A 13,417-nucleotide genomic window follows, 5' to 3' on the forward strand; every position below is an offset into this window, starting at 1 on the left:
TGTTGAGAAGGTTGGGGTTGTAGCGTATCGGATTGCGTTACCGCCATCTTTGTCGAATCTTCATGATGTGTTTCATGTGTCTCAGTTGAGGAAGTATGTGTATGATGCGTCTCACGTGATTCAAGTGGATGATTTGGAAGTAAGGGATAATTTGACTGTTGAGACTTGGCCAGTTAGGATTGAGGATCGTGAAGTGAAGCGTCTGCGTGGAAAGGAGATCGTTTTGGTTAAAGTGATTTGGGTTGGACCAACCGGTGAGAGTGCCACTTGGGAATCGGAGAGTAGGATGAGGGTTGCGTACCCAGAGTTGTTTCCTTCAGGTAATTTTCGAGGGCGAAAATTCTTTTTAGTGGGGGAGAGTTGTAACAGCTCGATTTTCGCTAGTTTTATTTTATTATTTATTTATGTGTGTTATAAGTGCTCTTATGTGATTATTTGCCTCTGTGTGTATTTTTGGTCGGGATTCGTAGAATTCGGTGTAGAAGGGTATTTTAGTCATTTTGGACTTAGGGGCATTTTGGTCATTTTGAGGGCAGTGGCAATTTTGTAATTTTGCAGAAAGTTTTTTTTTTTTTTAGTGTTTAGTGGAAGTTATTATTTTACCTAGTTACTAGAGAGGGTGTAGTAATTATTTTAATTACCGTTAAGTGACCGTTAGTGTTGTATTTTACCGGTAAGTGAGTAGTAACATTTTTGAGGTTGAATTAGAAATGGGTTAGGCCCATTAAGGTTGTGAGATAAGCCCATTAAGTGAGCCTTTATAAACTAATGTTGGTGAGAAGAGATAGGGTTACAACATTTTCATTTCATTTCATTTCATTGGAGAGGAGAAGAGATAGAAACTAGAGAGAAGAGCAAGAACAAGGGTTAGAGGCAAGAGGGAGATTCACCATCTAGGAGCTAAATTGAAGCTTGAATTAAGGATTCTTGGTGTTAGAGGTAAGGGGGTTAGTCTTTACTCATAATCACCTAGTTGTAGCTTCTACCCTAACTTCTTACATAAGTGCTTATTTGAATAATTGATTATTTGTGAAATTAATGGTGAAATTCGTGCTTATGTTGTGATGCAATGTTTGGGTATGTGAATTGAATGATAATTGTGTTGTTGTTGTTGAATTTGCATGACAAAATGGGTTTATATACATACAACATGTTCTTGAGTGAAATAGTTGATGAATTATGTTGTAGTTGTTGAATTGGTGGTAAATCCATGATGTTTAGTTGCTGTTGATGTTGTGAGATGATGCTGTTGAAGAATTGAACCTTGGGTATTCATAATTTTGAACTTGTGTTGTTTATTTGAAGTTTTCATGAAAATGGGTCAAATGATGATTTTGGTTAAGAGAATGTTTTGGGGCAAGTTGTATATGATTTTGTGTGTTTTTTTCATGTTTAGAAATGTTTAAACAAACTTTGGAATCAAATTTGGGCATTGGGGAGTCAAAATTGGGGTTTTGGGGTGAAAATGGCTCTTTTTCCCGAAACTACTGTCACAACTCGCACTGCACTCGCAGCTGCGAGTTGGATGCGAGCAGGAGTGGCTTCTTGGGAGCTACTCGCAGTTGCGAGTAAAGTTACTCGCAGTTGCGAGTTGCACAGGACAGAACTCCCTGTTTCGCATTCTTGCGTCTTTTTCGCAAGTTTCTGTTTTGAATTGGTTTTCGGTGTAAACACGAAAGTTGTAGAGAATTTTGTTAGCTTTCCAATGGCTTTGGGTTGACTTGAAAATAATTCTTGGTTTTTGAGTTATGATGAAAATACTCCAAGGTGGTCTTGGTGAAATTTTACGAAAATTCCGCATAACTATTTCTAAGTCGACCCAAACCTTATGGATTGTTTCCAATCTTCGAAACTTATATTTTATGAGTTCAATTAAGGTGTTTAGTAGTATTTAAACTATGATGTGAGGGATCTAACTTGTTTTGCTTTGAAAATGGAAAATTTTGTAAAAAGTGGAAAAGTGAGACGAACTTTGTGATTTTTATGAATTCGTTGTTTTTGGCCGATGAAATGCTTATGTATCCTCTACTGCACCTATAAGCGACTTGTGAGAATACATGGCATAGGCAATTGAGCTTGTAGAGTTGGTTTTGGTTCATAAATTCTATTATTTTTAAAAGGTGACTTTTGGAGACGAACTTAGTAGAAATGAATCTTGAAGGACTAAAGTCTTATGAATCTTTTGTGAATGGTCACATATGATTAAATAATTGTGTTTGAATGATTGTGGAAGGTTGAGAATGATGCTTATCATAAATTGTTGTGTTATTCCATTTTACTTGATTTATGTGATGTAAATGGAAACGAATTGTAAATTGATGATGATGAATGTGGATGAACCTTATGTGAGCTATGATTGTTGAATGTATGGGCATGATTCTTGATAATGCAATGTTGTTGAGTTGTTGAAATGTAAAAGGAGGTGTACTTTTACATTGTTTTGATAGTTGTTATGTTGGAGTTGTGCATTATCGAGTCATTGCTATATGTCCATGCATCATATCATGTTGTTGTTGTTGTTGAAATGTAAAAGGAGGTGTACTTTTACATAGTAAGAGGAGGTGTACTCTTACTTGGATGTTTTTGTTGCATCCATTGTTGTTGATTTGGTACCACATGCATATATGTGTCAAGTCTAGGCGCATTGCATAAATTGAATTGTCAGATGATTGTTTTTGAGATTGTTAATGATGGGTGGTAAGTGTATACTTGTATTGCTTGTATGATTGAATGATTGATGTTGAACATGCATGCAAATACTTGTGAACTCTTTTACAATTATACATCTGTTTATTATAGTTTGATTATGATTAATGTAATACTTACCCCCAGTGGTTTCGACCGCCTACCTGTCTGTATGGATGGGTAGACGTTGTGCAGGACTAGACGCTTGGTGAGTTTGCTTGTTGGATGTTTGGACGACGGGAGCTTTCTCCGTTGTCGTGTCAGTGTCGTAGTATCTAGGCTCTGATTAGGCTTAGCGTCTATTTGTTGTTTTGGATTCTGTTGCTATGTTGTTGCTATTGTCCACTTGTCGGATTTGAAGTATTTTCATTTGAGGATTTATTGACCATGGCATGTATATGTTGAAGTTTATGATTTGAATTCCGCTGTGATCGTTGAGATATTATATATATGCACGATATTGTTGGGTTTGTTTTGAGACGTAGCATCTATTTCTAGAATATTTCTGATGTATTCGCGCGTTTTACCGCTTAATAGAAATAGGGTGTTACACAGGATCCTCTCGAAGAAGTAGATTTGGGAGATGGCTCCGTCAAGAGGCCAACATATGTTAGCGCCAAAATTCCCAAGGAATTCAAAGATCGAATTGTAGTGCTCCTAAAGGAATACAAAGATTGTTTCGCCTGGGATTACAATGAAATGCCCAGTTTAAATCGAAAGGTAGTAGAATTGAGGTTGCCGATTCAGTCAGATAAGAAACCAGTGAAGCAGATTCCTAGAAGGTTTGCGCCACAGATCTTGTCAAAGATTAAAGAAGAGATCGAAAGACTCTTGAAATGCGGTTTCATCAGACCGGTCAGGTATGTAGATTGGCTAGCAAATGTAGTTCCTGTTAAAAAGAAAAATGGGACTATAAGAGTCTGTATTGATTTTAGAGATTTAAATCTCGCTACTCCTAAAGATGAGTATCCCATGCTTGTGGCAGAAATGCTAGTAGACTCAGCAGCAGGCTTCGAGTATCTGAGTATGCTTGATGGTTATTCAAGCTACAATCAATTTTTTATTGCTGAAGAGGATATCTCTAAAACAACATTTCGATGCCCGGGGGCACTCGGTTGTTACGAATGGCTGGTGATGTCATTTGGTTTAAAAAATGATGGTGCTACATACCAAAGAGCAATGAATTCGATGTTTCATGACTTCATCGAAGATTTCATGCAGGTTTACATCGATGATATTGTAGTAAAATCATCATCAGAAGCATTTAGACCATTTACGTCGGTCATTCGAAAGAATGAGGCAATATGGATTAAAAATGAATCCATTAAAATGTGCATTTGGTGTTTGTGCAGGTGATTTTCTAGGTTTTGTTGTCCACAAGAAGGGAATTAAAATTAATCATAACAAAACAAAAGCAATAATGGAGACTAAAGCCCCTTCAACCAAGAAAGAGTTGCAGTCTTTGTTAGGGAAAATCAACTTTCTCAAAAGGTTTATATCAAACCTAAGTGGCAGAACACAAGCATTTGTGTCACTGCTTTGCCTGAAGAAAGAAGATGTGTTCAAATGGGAACCAAAGCACCAGAAGGCTTTCGATGAGATCAAGACTTATTTGATGAACCCTCCTATTTTGTCACCTCTTTTAAAAGATAGAAAGATGAAATTGTATATAGCAACATCTAAAAGTACTATTGGAAGTATGTTATCACAAGAGGATGAAAATGGCGTAGAAAGAGCCATTTATTATCTTAGTAGGGTATTGAATGATGCTGAAACAAGATATCACCCCAGTGAAAAATTATGTCTTTGTCTGTATTTTTCATGTACAAAACTTAAACATTATATAAAGCTTTTTGATGTTTGTGTTTATTTTCATTTCGATATAATTAAACTTATGTTGACAAAACCTATTTTGCATAGCAGAGTGGGAAAATGGGCTTTAGCGCTTACATAATATTCATTGACATAACAATCTTTGAAATCCGTTAAAGGCCTAATTGTGGCTGATTTTATCGCTGATCATTCGGTGGAAGAACCGTGTTGGAACAAAATGTGTTTAACAATGAACCTTAAAGAGTTTTGATGATAACAAAGTATTAAAAATTGTAAATTGGACTAGCTAATATTTGTTCAAGTGTACAGGACCATAGTTAAAAATTTACATCATATAAAGGTTCTGAAGAACAAAAAGAGAGCTAAGGAATCAAGAAAAGGAAGCTTGAAAGCATCTGAAAAGAAGTGCATCTGAATATGAAAGTGCATCTGAACGCAAAAGTGCTCCTGAAGAATGATGTCGTCATCAGAAGCTGAAGGTCATCAGAAGCTAAAAGTCAACAGAAGCGAATAGCCTTCAGAAGCGGATAGTCATCCGAATCGGATAGTTCAGAAGTGACTTCATCAGAAGCTGAAGCTCATCAGAAGCTGATTATCACCACAAGCTGAAGATTCAAGAATCAACACTTCAAAAGTTGTTTATTGGATTCAAAAACACTGCAGAGGACTAGTGGATGGTTGTAACGGTCATTTTGGTGAAGATTTGAAGGATTTGGAACCTTATCTTCAAAAAGCGTTGACATTGTAGTTTGTACGAACTATACAACCACCTTCTCCACTACTCTGTTTTGTGTCCACGCTACAGGACAAGAAAACAGCTCCAGAATAACAGATATGCCTGCAAAGATGTTCCTTCACAATGGGAATGGATTTCAAATTGGTTCTTCATAGACAACAACCAAATCAGGCAAAAGATCATTGGTGAAAGATCAAGCTTCAACAACGACTCTTTTTGATGTGCTGGCAATTTCACAACGTCTCTTTCACACCCCTATATAAAGGAGTGAAGACTTAGAGTTTTGGTAATGCTGAACAAAAGACTCTCAACATTTTTACAAGTGCCAAACCTCTGTTGAAATTGTTCTGCATTCACTTAGAATTTATGTGTCTCAAAGTTTCATCTTAGAAATTCTTAAGTTATTGAGTCTGTATCTGATTTGTATTGTGAGCACCTCTGATTGTATATCAAGTGTTCAACCTTAAACAATTTTCTGTGTAATTTTGTTTAGTTAGAAGTCTCTTGCAGTTGTGCTTGAGCAGGGAAGTCTCTTGATTGTGTTCTTGAGCATAGGAAGACTCTTGCAAAGTGTGCTTGAGCAAAGGAAGTCTCTTGCAGGTGTGCTTGAGCAATTGTAATCAGATATTACATTATAGTGAAATCTCCTTCGAAGTGCAAGGGGGACTGGACTACTTCCGGATTGTGGAAGGAACCTGTATAATTGTTTTGTGTCGTTCTTCTTCTCTCTCTGTTTTATTCCGCTGCGTTCATATTCTGATTATCACTTTAGAAGCTGTTTCACTTAGCTTCTGATCAGTGTGTTCAGTTTTTTTTTAGAAATGAAGAATTTTTTAAAAACACAATTCAACCCCCCTTCTTGTGTTTTTCTCACCTTCAATTGGTATCTAGAGCCTTGGTCTGTTGTTCAACACTTAACCGTGCAACAGCAAAAGATCTGAGAAAAACATGTCTGGTGAATCTTCTACTCCTGGTCAAACTAGCTATAAAAATGTTTCACATGATTATAGTGACAGTAAGAAATCCAGTGTTGGAAAAGTTCCAAAGTTCAATGGAGATGCTGAAGAATTTTCTTGGTGGAAAACCAACTTCTATAGTTATATCATGAGCTTAGACGAAGAACTATGGGATATACTAGAAGAAGGAGTTGGTGACTTGGTTCTTGATGAAGAAGGAGCTGTTGTGGATAGAAAGAAACATACTCCTGAGTTGAAGAAACTCTACAAGAAGCATCATATTATCAGAGGAGCTCTTGTCACTGCTATTCCTAAAGCAGAGTACATGAAGATGAGTGACAAATCCACTGCTAAAGCTATGTTTGCTTCTCTCTAATGAAACTATGAAGGCAGCAAGAAGGTCAAAGTAGCTAAGGCTCTCATGCTTGTACATCAGTATGAGTTATTCAAGATGAAGGATGATGAAACTATTGAGGAGATGTACTCAAGGTTTCAAACCTTAGTATCTGGACTACAGATTCTAAAGAAGAGTTATGTTGCTTCTGACCATGTGAGCAAGATACTCAGAAGCTTGCCTGCTAGATGGAGACCAAAGGTGAATGCCATTGAGGAAGCTAAAGATTTAAACACTTTAAGTGTCGAAGATCTTTTCAGTTCTCTCAAAGTTCATGAGTTAAGTCTTAATGAACATGCGTCTACTAAGAAAAGTAAATCAATAGCTCTTCCATCCAAAGGCAAGTCATCAAAAGCTCTCAAAGTGGTTGAATCTGAAGAGGAAGAACAATCAAGTTCAGATTCTGAACCAGATGCTGCTGAAATGGCCATGCTCTCCAACAGACTACAGTATTTGGCCAAGAAGAACAGAAAGTTTCTAGCCAGAAGAAGCAACTCCAGAAGCTCAAGGAAAGAAGATCAGAAGGGATGCTTCAACTGTAAGAAGCCTGGACACTTCATTGCTGAATGCCCTGATCTTCAGAAGGAAAAGTCAAAGGACAAATCAAAGAAGTCAACATTCAAACCAAGCAAATTCAAGAAGCAGATTAAGCAAAGTTTAATGGCAACCTGGGATGATTTAGGAAGTGAATCTGGATCTGATAAAGAGGAAGCTGATGAAGATGCAAAGGTAGCTGTTGGGTTAGTTGCTACAGCAAGTTCAGAAGCTGGATCAGAATCAGATTCTGAAGATGAAAATGAGGTATATTCTAAGATTCCCAGAGATGAACTTGTTGAGTCACTTAAAGAACTTCTTACACATTTTGAATTAAGAACCAATGAGTTGAAGGTTTTAAAAGAAAAATATGCTGATTTGGTAAAACAGCAAAAATCAACTCTATTGGATCTGAAAGCTTCTGAACAAGGACTTAGGGGCTTTGACTTCATGTGTAAAACTTATGAAGATCAGCTCAGGTTCTTATGTCAGAAGCTGCAAGAAAAGTGTAATGAAAAACCTTTAAGCAACCATGAAATTGCTCTTGAAGATTTCATTATATCTGGCATTGACAGAAGCATAGTGGCTTCAATGATTTATAGCATTTACAGAAACAGTGGCAAATGGATTGGATTTTCAGGAGGGAAACCGAATGAAATCAATCTAAAAGCATGTTGTGAATGCATCAAGGAAGGATTGAAAACCTTCTTTGTACCTGAAGGTGCTGAGTTGGAAACTGGTATTCAATCAGAACCTGAAGCTTCTAGCTCTAAGGGTAAGATTACTTCAAAGCCAAAGAACTCTAAGCCAAAGGCTATGATCAAATCTGATTCCAAGACTTCAAAGATCAGGATCTTGAAAAGATCAGAACCTGTTCCTCAGAGTCTGGTGAAACAAAAATCTGAGGTTCTGAAGTCTAAGTTTCAGAAGAAGACAGTCACTGCTTCTGAAGTACCAAAACCTAAGGTGATGGTTAATCAGAAGCAACCCAACTCACAACACAAAGTACAGGAAGTGAAGAGTAAAGCCTCAAGTACTAACCTTTCAGGACCCATAGGACAATGGGTACCTAAATCTTAAAATGTCAATGATGCAGGTATGTCTAAGAGCAGCACCAAAGCAAAGATCATGGTACCTAGACAGCGGTTACTTAAGACACATGACAGGAGAGAAGTCCATGTTCCTCAGCCTAACAATGAAAGAGGGAGGAAATGTGAAATTCGGAGGCAACCAGTCTGGCAAAATCGTAGGTACAGGAACTATTGGTAATTCCTCTACCTCAATTTATAATGTATGGTTGGTAGATGGTCTTGAACATAACCTTTTGAGCATTAGTCAATTTTGTGATAATGGTTATGATGTACTTTTTGAGAAAACCAACTGTACTGTAATCAACAAGGAAGACAAATCCATTGTATTCAAGGGAAAGAGAGTTGATAATGTTTACAAAATCAATTTTTCTGAACTGGCTGATCAGAAGGTGATTTGCCTTCTATCAGTGAATGATAAAAAATGGATGTGGCACAGAAGGTTGGGACATGCTAACTGGAGATTAATCTCTAAGCTTAGTAAGTTACAACTTGTCAAAGGGCTACCAGACATTGACTATCATTCAGATGCACTCTGTGGTGCATGTCAGAGAGGGAAAATTGTGAAATCATCTTTTAAAACCAAAGACATTGTTTCAACCTCCAGACCCTTAGAACTACTTCACATTGATTTATTTGGACCAGTAAGTACTGCATCCTTATATGGAAGTAAATATGGATTAGTCATTGTTGATGATTACAGCAGATGGACTTGGGTGAAATTCCTAAAGAGTAAAGATGTTGCTTGTGATGTATTCAGTAACTTCTGCACAATGATTCAAACTGAAAAAGAGTCAAAGATTTTGAAAATCAGAAGTGATCATGGTGGAGAATTTGAAAACGAGCCATTTGAAGCTTTTTGTGAAAAAATGGAATTCTCCATGAATTCTCTTCTCCTAGAACTCCACAACAAAATGGGGTTGTAGAGAGAAAGAATATAACTTTACGAGAAATGGGCAGAACCATGATCCATGAAAACAATTTGGCAAAACATTTTTGGGCAAAAGCAGTGAATACAGCATGTTATGTCCAGAATAGGATCTATATCAGACCTATTTTGGAGAAAACAGCATATGAACTCTTTAAAGGAAGAAAACCCAATATCTCTTACTTTCATCAATTTGGATGTACATGTTACATTTTAAATAACAAGCTCTACCTAAAGAAATTTGATGCCAAAGCCCAAAGAGGAATCTTCTTAGGTTACTCTGAAAGGTCAAAGGCATACAGAGTGTATAATTCAGAAACACTTTGTGTTGAAGAATCTATGCACGTCAGATTTGATGACAAAGAGCTTGAAGATAAACCTTCAAAGCAAGGTGAAAGTGTTGCAGAGATACAGGTTCCTGAAGATACTCCGGAACCTGATCAGATAGCTGAATCTGAAGACAGTCCAGAAGTTGAACCCACAACAGAAGCGCAAGATGAAGTTGCTTCTGATGAAGCACAAGATGGCTCACATCAAGCAGATCCTCCCAGAAACACATTCAAGCACAAGTCTTCACATCCTGAGGAGCTAATCATTGGAAACAAAGATAGTCCAAGAAGAACAAGATCATACTTCAGACAAGAAGAATCAATGATTGGACTGATCTCAATGATTGAACCTACAACAGTTGATGAAGCACTTTCAGATGATGGATGGATCTTAGCTATGCAAGAAGAGTTGAATCAATTTCAAAGAAATGATGTATGGGATCTGGTACCCAAACCTCAGCACAAGAACATTATTGGAACAAAATGGGTATTCAGAAACAAGTTGAATGAGTAAGGAGAAGTAACAAGAAACAAAGCAAGACTTGTTGCACAAGGGTACAGTCAACAAGAAGGCATTGATTATACTGAAACATTTGCTCCAGTTGCAAGATTGGAAGCAATCAGGTTACTTCTTTCCTACGCAGTTAATCACGGCATAATATTATATCAGATGGATGTCAAGAGTGCTTTTCTTAATGGAGTCATTGAAGAAGAAGTGTATGTCAAACAACCACCTGGATTTGAGGATATTAAGTATCCTGACTATGTTTTTAAACTGAAGAAATCACTATATGGCTTAAAACAAGCTCCCAGAGCTTGGTATGATAGACTTAGTAATTTCTTAATCAAAAATGATTTTAAAAGAGGACAGGTTAACATTACACTCTTCAGAAGGACCCTTGGGAAAGATATTCTTGTTGTGCAGATATATGTTGATGATATAATATTTGGTTCTACTAATGCATCTCTTTGCAAGGAATTATCTAAGTTAATGCAGGATGAATTTGAAATGAGCATGATGGGAGAGCTGAAGTTCTTCCTTGGCATTCAAATCAATCAATGCAAAGATGGAGTTTATGTTCATCAATCAAAGTATACAAAGGAGCTTCTGAAGAAGTTCAAGCTTGAAGATTGTAAAGTGATGAACACTCCAATGCACCCTACGTGCACCTTAAGCAAAGAAGATGAAGGAGCTAAAGTAGATCAGAAGCTGTATAGAGGTATGATTGGTTCTTTGTTATACCTCACTGCATCTAGGCCAGATATTTTATTCAGTGTATGCTTGTGTGCAAGATTCCAATCAGATCCTAGAGAATCTTCAGGTATTTGAAGGGAACAACTAATCTTGGACTCCTTTATAGGAAATCCTTAGATTATAAGCTAATTGGATTCTGTGATGCTGATTATGCTGGTGATAGGATTGAAAGAAAGTCAACCAGTGGCAATTGTCAATTTATGGGTGACAATCTTATATCCTGGGCTAGCAAAAGACAAACAACTATTGCTATGTCTACAGCAGAGGCAGAATACATTTCAGCTGCAAGTTGTTGTACACAACTACTTTGGATGAAACATCAGTTGGAAGACTATCAGATAATTGCTAACAATATTCCCATTTATTGTGATAATACTGCTGCTATTTGTTTGTTTAAAAATCCAATTTTGCATTCAAGAGCTAAGCATATTGAAATCAAACACCATTTTATCAAAGACTATGTTCAAAAAGGAATTTTAGATATACAATTCATTGATACTGAGAATCAATGGGCTGATATATTTACTAAGCCTTTAACTGTTGAAAGGTTTGATTTTATAAAGAATAATTTGAACATGCACTACGTGTCTGATTAAAGCTTGCTTGCTCCTGAATAGGATTTTAGGTTCTGAAGTCAGTTCAGAAGTTGTGGTCCATCAGAAGCTCTTTGTTGAGGTTCTGAGGAAAATACGCTTCTGATGATGACGTCAGCATCTGAAGTTCAGAAACTGGATTTTATGCATCTGAATAGTAGAGTTAGTGGAAACGCTGGAAGTTACTTTTTGTAGTAACACTGGCCCACTAACTTGGTAGTTACTCTGAGAATTCCTGACGTGGCCTGTCTGTATTGGTGTATAACTTAAAAGGGCAATGATGATTTAATAGCTTTGAAAAGTACTTTCACGCGCCCCCAATGTCATTAATGTTATGTTTGTTTGTCTCTTTTGAATTGCAATCGTTTTTACTCTTAACACACTGTCAATTCACACACTACTCACTTCACAACAAACACTTTGCTTTCAAACTTGTTCTTGCGAAGTAAGCGCAATTCTCTCAACCCTAGAAACCCAAAAGTATCATCTTCATCATCATCAAATGGCATCATCAAGCTCGCATCAGAATCCCTCATAATCTACTGCACAAAAGGCCCCTGACTATGACTACAGAGGAAGAAGCATGAAACTAGAAGAATGGGAACTACAGGTTCAGATAGAAAATCCGGTGGATTTTGAATCACTAGCCTTTCATGAGTGTTGGATCAGAAGTTACTACGAAGAACAAGGTCTTATACCATACTTCAAAATGTTGAATGGACCAACATACAAAGCCATGGTTAGGCACTTCTGGGTGAGAGCTAAGGTATATGACAAAGCTGCGTCTATAGCTGAAGAAAGTCAAATGGTTTTGCTTTAGCCAGAACTGGAAGGGAAGACTGGAGAAGAGATGGGTCTTGAGCCATTTACGTGCGTTGAAATCAGGTCAAGTATTTATGGTATTCCAGTGAGAATTGCAGAATGGCAGATAGAAGCTGTACTCGGTGAAGAAGCTTCTGGGAAATATTCCGAAGTTGATCTTTCAAGCCCATCTGATGAACGTGTTTAGAAGGAAAAAGCAAATATGGTTATATACAATTCCACGAAGGAAGGAAAATATTCTGAATTGGACATGGACAAGAAGTTGCTTCTGAAGATTCAGAATGAGAATTTGCTTCCCTGTGGTGGAAATGATAAACCTAATTTGGCTCAGAAAGTCCTTCTTCAGCACTTCATCAAAAAGGAAAAGGTGAATGTGCCCAAATACATGTTCAAGTGGTTGATTGATAATCTGAAGAAAAGTCAATTGCAGGATAAACCATGGGTACCCTACGGAAGGCTCTTATTGGAAATATTCTATCAAGGAGGTGTTTTGGACAGACTAAGCAGTGTTGAAGCCTTCACAGATGAGCTGCTTGACACTAAGACTGGGAAGTTCATAAATGCTCAAACCCTCAAGAATATGAAGCTGATCAGTAATGTCACCAAGCTTCAAACTGATTTGAGTGAATCCAATGTCAGGTCTGATCTTATGAGAGACTTTCCACCTATCTGCAAGAAGGATCCTCTTGATGTGCAGATGTACTACATCAAGGATCACTATGAGGCAACCAACAAGGTCATCAGGTTGGAGGATGTACCTGAAGAGATGTATGGTGGTGTACTGCAACATGCCAGAGGCAGAAAGTCAAAGAGGAAGATGACTGCAGAAGAATACTTGGAAGTTGAAAAATCTGCAAAGAAGGCAAAAGTTACTTCTGATAAGCTTAAAATTGGTGGTTCTGCAATGCCATCAATTGAAGAAGTAGCTGAAGACATGGATTCAAGTCTAGTCCTGAATGTTGGTATTGCTCTTGATCAACCTACAATACCAAAGAAGAAGAGGAAGCCTGTAATAAGGAGGATCAAGAAATTTCCTCATATTTTCAAGGAAGTAGAAGCTACTGATGCAGCATCTGGTGACGTTAAAGCTGCTGAAGAAGTTTTGAAAATTGCATCAGAATTACAAGAAACTGTGATTTCAGAAGCTAAGAACTTATTGCTGGGTGCAAACGGTTCTGAAGGTGTTCAGAAGGGTTCAGATGCTAAGCCAGAAGTAGTAGTCAATGTATCGTCAGATTCCTCATCCTCATCATCTTCAGATTCT

General features: G+C 37.4%; 1 long non-coding RNA gene across 1 annotated transcript; it reads left to right on the plus strand.

The window, feature by feature from the left end:
• The first annotated feature begins 254 nt into the window (after nucleotides 1–254).
• Nucleotides 255–3,132, plus strand: LOC146929037 (uncharacterized). Its single transcript, XR_015005940.1, has 2 exons — nucleotides 255–939; nucleotides 2,870–3,132. It is a non-coding gene; the product is annotated as an uncharacterized LOC146929037 (long non-coding RNA).
• Nucleotides 3,133–13,417: the final 10,285 nt, after the last annotated feature.

The sequence above is a fragment of the Medicago sativa genome, chromosome 4 (genome assembly GCF_051527215.1).
Source record: "Medicago sativa cultivar Bolivia chromosome 4, Bolivia_mono, whole genome shotgun sequence".
NCBI classification, from domain to species: Eukaryota; Viridiplantae; Streptophyta; class Magnoliopsida; order Fabales; family Fabaceae; genus Medicago; species Medicago sativa.